The sequence below is a fragment of the Clytia hemisphaerica genome, unplaced genomic scaffold (genome assembly GCF_902728285.1).
Source record: "Clytia hemisphaerica strain Z4C2 unplaced genomic scaffold, Clytia hemisphaerica genome assembly, whole genome shotgun sequence".
Lineage (NCBI taxonomy): Eukaryota > Metazoa > Cnidaria > Hydrozoa > Leptothecata > Clytiidae > Clytia > Clytia hemisphaerica.
The window spans coordinates 1,244,446-1,251,301 of record NW_027103994.1 but is presented as its reverse complement, the minus strand read 5'-3'; positions in this window follow the sequence as shown (position 1 = coordinate 1,251,301).

Genomic DNA, 6,856 nt, shown 5'->3' with positions numbered 1-6,856 from the left:
AGAAAATTATTTGATTGAAGAATGTATTTAAAAAAATATTGTCTAAAAATAGGGTCTAAAAACCAGAAGTAAGCTTAAATCACTTGAACTTGACAGTCGACTGTACAAAATCCTTTGTCTTTGGACAAGGTAAAGTCATTACACTCATATACAAATAAATATTTTCTTGAGATTTCTAAACAAATTGAAATACAATCAGCGAAATCTTCATAGCCCTGGCAATCATGAAATTATGACCATCAATATTAATTCAAAGTGCTGAATCAAAGTGTTGAAATGATTTTTGGATGTCACCCTAATGTCTTAAGGTCTCACTGTTGACATGATCAAAACCTCCCAGTTATTCAAGCTTTTCTGTATTGGCTAAGAAGAAAGACTTGCTTAGGGCTTCCTGTATACAAAAAAACAAAACTACAATAACTTTCTACAACTTTTAACAATAAGTTTTTTTGTCCCTGTTGGTAGAATTAAATCACCAGAACTTTTTTATATAAAGGATCAAGCCAAGCAAGATCAGATTCACTGAATTAAACTTTGAATTGAAATCAATTTTACAATTACAATTTGTTAAATATGGCATCACAGGCAAAAATTGTCGTTTCAAGCATCCAAAAATCTGTACCAAATCTTCCTCAATCAGAAAAGGTGAATGTTTTAATACAGGGGGGCAGCCAAGCAAAATGACTGACAGGTATGTGCGGGCACTAAGGGTGTGTTTTTCAAGGCATCCGAAATGCACTGTAAGGGTGGGTTTTTTGCCGCCTGCACTGTACGAATTTCTAAATTCTAACAAAAATGAAATTTTCCAGTCAAAGTTTTTTTAAGGGATTCAATCCCCTTATTACCTAATTCTTTTCAAATATTGGATCAAGTACCTATTGGATCCCTTTTTAGATGCAAAATTACATATATACTGTATAGAAAATTCACACCTAAATTCACAAACGAAATCTTTGTTTGACCCATTTCAATCACTTCAGGGAAAAAAGCTAGACTGCACTGTAAGGGTATTCAACTTGGCGAAAAAATGCCCTGTAAGGGTGTATTTTTCGGGAAAAACCACTGCACTGTAAGGGTGCAATTTTGAATGCCAATTTTTAGCCCGCACATACCGTCAGTCCAAAATCCGACTGCCCCCCCCCCGACCAACAACAGCCCCAATTTCGGGACTATCCACTCACTCAACCCATAGTGCGGAAAGGGGTCTGACCCCCCCTTCTTGGCATCCCCCTAACCTTTAATTTATATCCCCAAAAGATTTTGGACAAAAATAGCTAACAAATATATGGTGAAATATCTTAGAGAGAAAGCAAAATAATAAACTTCTTTCTTCTTTTTGACTCAGACTTCTCTAACAGAAAACTTCATTTCATGAAGACCAAATTTCATAATCTGTGCTTGAAAAAAATCAACAGTATATATGTAAGCTCCCCTTCTTAAACTACCCCCCTTTCCTTGCTATCACCCCCCCCCTTCCTTGCTACCCCCCCCCCCCTTTTTTATGAAAATTTCTGATCCCCCTTCTTCAACTTTTCGGAAGGTGTCATCCACCCTTAAGAAAGGGGGGAGGGAACGAACTATGCAACCAATACTAATTTCACTGCAACGAACAAAGGATAAAACACCAATGAATACTTTTTTCATTAACGAATATTTATGTCCCCAAACCACTCAATCATCAGTTCCTCTACTGGCGAAAATTCTTCATTCAGAAAGCCACATTGTTATGGGCCTAACTGAGACATGGCTACCATCTTTGCACAAGAAAGCAGAGCTTGAAATTAGTTGCTTTGCCGTAAGGATAGAAATTGCATCAAATTAAAATATGGCAGAGATAATGGAGGTGTTGCATTTTATCTAAGGAACGACATATCTCCAATGTTAAAAAAGGCAATACTTGAATTTTCAAATGGAGTCAAAGAAGCTCTTCTACTTTATGCAAAAAACCTTATTATTTATAGGCAGGCAACAAATATTCTGCACAAATCAGAAGCCTCAGAATTCTTGGACCTTATCTCAGGAGGGCAGGACATTGCTGAATCAATTAAGGGAAATACCCCAAACATCATACCCAACTTCTATTATGATCTTGAAAATTGATCGGGATATTACCAATGCAAAATTTGAAAGACACTGATTGGCATGAAATTCTAAATGTTGGGTATAGATTTTATAAATCTTCATGTTTTATCATTGTATCTTCTGTATGTATCATATGTTATATGAAAGTGTTATATATTATGTACATAGTAAGTTTGTTACATGTATATTATATTTTATGATTGATAGCTAGGTCTACCATCTTGCCCTCTGCAATGGAGATCATATGTTTGTGTCTGAGAGTCTTGATCTCCATTGTCCCCCCTGTGCACTCCTTCTTTGGGTCCTTGGTGGAAGAATGGGCCTGAGCGAGCTCTCCTCCCTGCCATGTGTTTTTATAAGAGCCTGTTCTATTTTTTTTTCTATTTGGTTGAGTTGCAGGAGGCTTTAGAGGCCTATTCTCGCAACTATAGACGCTTACTAATGCACCTTGAACTGACTACCCAATTCACCTCACATGGCATGGGTTAACACAGGCGAAGGAACGTTCACTTGCCAAGTGAACTGCCGTGAGTGGGAATCGAACCCTGGCCTCCTGCACAGAAGCCAAGGTCGACTACCACTATACCACGGCACCTGTTCTCTCCAGCAAGGATGAGTAGAAGCCTGATCATAACAAGACATGAAGGATGAATCTCTTATACTGATATGTTAACACACGAGGATCAACTTAATATGGAAGTAGGATTTATTCAGACAGATGTCTTTTATGTTCAATATATTCAGTTTTTAAAGATAACATCATTGGTCTCTACCATATTTAAGATCAAAACAGCCACCCAACATAAACCCACTTGAATCAGACCCTGACACCCAATTTATGATGCTTTTATCAAACAATGCATAACCATTTATCTTCAAATAATGTACCTCCAAAAAAACGAAAGCGAGTCTAGGCTGCTGCTCGCCTAGAGAGCGCGAGCCGTAATAGACCTTTTTTCAAAGAGGCCACCCTGTTGAATAATTATGTAGTCCTGCAGAAAAACAATGATACACCCATGCATAATTATTACGATATGCATGAAACAGTAATTATGCTTTGCTGTATCATTGTTTGTATGGCTGGACTACATAATTATTCAACAGGGTTGCCTCTTTGAAAAAAGGTCTATATTTTTTCTCTCGCGGCCTTCAGGGGAAAACAAAAGTGATCGATATTCTTCAAAGGAAGAACTTGCCAAAAAAAACCCTAGACAAAAAGATGTCTTTCGAGGTTGGGAATGGATCCTGTGAAGATAAAAAAATTTTGACTAGACGTTTTTTTGGCAAACCCAAAAACTCTAATTTTTGTCTTCCCTCAAGCTAAAAAGGTTGCGGGTTTTGGGCAATCGAGGCAAAAATCAGCAAAAAGCTGGTGTTTTCCGTAGAGAATCGCGATAAGATCCTCACTACCAAGTGAAAAAAAACCCTGTCGTCCACAGGGGGGTAATGGCTTTTTTCTGGAACTGCCCAATTAAGGGGTCATCGACAATCGACAATCCTTTTTTTTTAACGGCACGGCAAGTCTGAGTTTTGGAAGGCTCCTCTAACTGGCTTAAAATACAATCTTATAATAACAATACTTAATTAATGTAAATACATTTCAGAAACAAATACTGGTTAAATAAGTGGTGTAATAAATAATTAGAGCAAACCAATCAATGAAAACAACCCAAAATATTGATACGATCGACACACGATATCAAACGATAGAAATGAAAATACCTGAAAAGACCATGAATATGAGTATTCAAAAAACCCTGTAAAAAGATACGATTGTACCTATATAAATACTATATTATCAAACACTGCAAAGAGATTGCACACACTCTCACTCAAACAACCATCGACACGTACCGTGAGTGGTCCTAAATTCGACAGTCCTGCTTAAATCCGATGGGCAGTGCGTCACAAACAGCGATATTTCGATCGCACGGAGGCGCTTCAAAACACCAGCTTTTTTGGAGTTTTGTCTCGTTTACCCAAACGCTTCAATCTCGCGTAGGCTTAGGGGTCAAGACTAGAACCCCCAATACGAGACATTTGCCTGACCGAAAAAAAATCATCATCATCAACTTTTTTAATTGTCAGAATCGTTTACTCACTGGAAATACGCAACTTTCTGAAGTTTCGTTTTTTTCTCGGTTGTGCTTCATTTAAAAAATAACAAAGATGAAAAGTTACCATCAATCCCGCGAGTAAAAAAAAGTATTCTGACTAGTCTACGAAAAGTGCACTCGCGCGGCGAATAGAATATCTTGCAAATTAATATATGCATAAAACTGACGAAATCCTTACTTTTTTATGCTTAGGTGACGTCACCATTGATCCTGACTTGACAATGGAGAACCAAATTTGGCAATGCATAATTATTACGAGCGGCCAAGAAAGTTTGTGACGCAAAAATTGCGCGATAAACAAAGCCCTAGAAAAACGCCCACTGAAAATTGAAACTAGGAATTTATTGAATATTCCACTGATGAAGTATCAAACTTTTTGTTTTTTGTAATTATTATAAATTCATAATTTTTAAATACTATTTTCTGAAAGTCAAAGGACAATTAAAGTGAATTTAAGCTGATTGGGTGGATATTGGGCGGATGGGCGTTTTGCAAGTTTCGAGATCGGAATTTAAACGAGAGTAAAAAACGGGGGCGTCTTAGTATGTAATATTAATTCATTATTTTTATTTTTTTATTTTTCGCGAATGAAAAATGAATTTTTGATTTTTTAATTAAGGAAATACAGGGCTGCAAATAAGCGTCAGTCATCGGTCAATGTCCGACTGAAAAAGCTATTTGACCGACTGAAAATCTTTTGTGTCGGTCATGATGTCCGAATGAAAAAAGGAATAAACCATTAACTTGAGAGTTGAAAATAAATCTCTTACACCCCTGTCTCCTACTTAGCATATTCTTTTAATACTCGCTTTCTTTGTAGCTTTCAGGGTGTTTCTAAGATCACTTTTATCAATTCGCTTTCTTCGTAACTTTCATTCAAGGGTGTTTCAAAGTTAAACTTTTATCGACTCGCTTTCTTCATAACTTTCAAGAGTTTTTTTAAGACCATTTTCATCAACTTGCTTACTTAATAACTTTCAAGAGTGTTTCTAAGCTAACTTTTATCGTCTTGCTTTCTTCGTTACTTTCTTTGTTTCTAAGATCACTTTTATCAGCCCGCTTTCTTTGTAACTCTTTTAAGGGTGTTTCTAAATTACTTTTGTCAACTTGCTTTCTTCGTAACCTTCTTTGTTTCTAAGATCACTTTTATCGACTCGCTTTCTTCGTAACTTTCGAGAGTGTTTCTAAGATCACTTTTATCAATTCGCTTTCTTCATAACTTTCAAGAGTGTTTCTAAGTTAACTTTTATCAACTCGCTTTCTTCGTAACTATTAAGAGTGCTTCTAAGTTAACTTTTATCAACTCGCTTTCTTCGTAACTATTAAGAGTGTTTCTAAGTAAACTTTTATCAACTCACTTTCTCTTAACTATTAAGAGTGTTTCTAAGTAAACTTTTATCAACTTGCTTTCTTCTTAACTATTAAGAGTGTTTCTAAGTTAACTTTTATCAACTCGCTTTCTTCTTAACTATTAAGAGTGTCTCTAAGATCACTTTTAACTCGCTTTCTTCGTTACTATTAAGAGTGTTTGTAAGTTAACTTTTACCAACTCGCTTTCTTCTTAACTATTAAGAGTGTTTCTAAGTTAACTTTTATCAACTTGCTTTCTTCTTAACTATTAAAAAGAGTGTTTCTAAGATCACTTTTATTAACTTGCTTTCTTCGTAACTATTAAGAGTGTTTCTAAGTTAACTTTTATCAACTCGCTTTCTTCTTAACTATTAAGAGTGTTTCTAAGATCACTTTTACCAACTCGCTTTCTTCGTTACTATTAAGAGTGTTTCAAGTTAACTTTTATCAACTTGCTTTCTTCGTAACTTCCAAAGGTGTTTCTAAGATCACTTTTATCGAATCAATTTCTCTGTTATATACAGTAACAAACTGTTTAAAGGTAACTTTTATTTTTCCTACTCGCTTTCTTCGTAACTTTAAAAAAAATATACACTGAATAACCGACAGGATTTCATTTCTGTCGGACATGATGTCCGATTGACTAAAAATATTTATTTGTAGCCCTGGAAATATAATATAATATATTATATTTGATTGTCAATTCCAAAAGATATTTCTTTACTTTACGAATAATCTGCTGTGTTGCTTACCCCCGGATTCTTTTAGTAGACACTTCGGTCACGTAAATAAAAACACGTGTATATGTTGAAGCCGACTGTGGACTGACCGAAATTGCAATTTACATAAATTATTGTGGAAGTGAACGCTTTACAGTAGACGAATGTTTGGGAAATCAAAAAGACAACTTTTGTGAGAATGTTGAGTTTTGTTTATATGGCGGTTTGTGACGCACTGATGGGGTCTTTCAAAGATACAAACTAAAATGAAAACAAACCTTTCATTGTTGTGACGCAACGAAGATATCAAAGTGTCAACTAAACTGAGATTTGATACACTGAACCAATTGAGCCAAAGAACAATATATAATAGACCTTTTTTCAAAGAGGCCACCCTGTTGAATAATTATGTAGTCCAGCAGAAAAACAATGATAAAACCATGCATAATTATTACAATATGCATGATACAGTAATTATGCATGGCTCTATCATTGTTATTATGGCTGGACTACATAATTATTCAACAGGACGTCCTCTTTGAAAAAAGGTCTATTGCTTCTTCTTATGTTATACGAGACATAATCTTT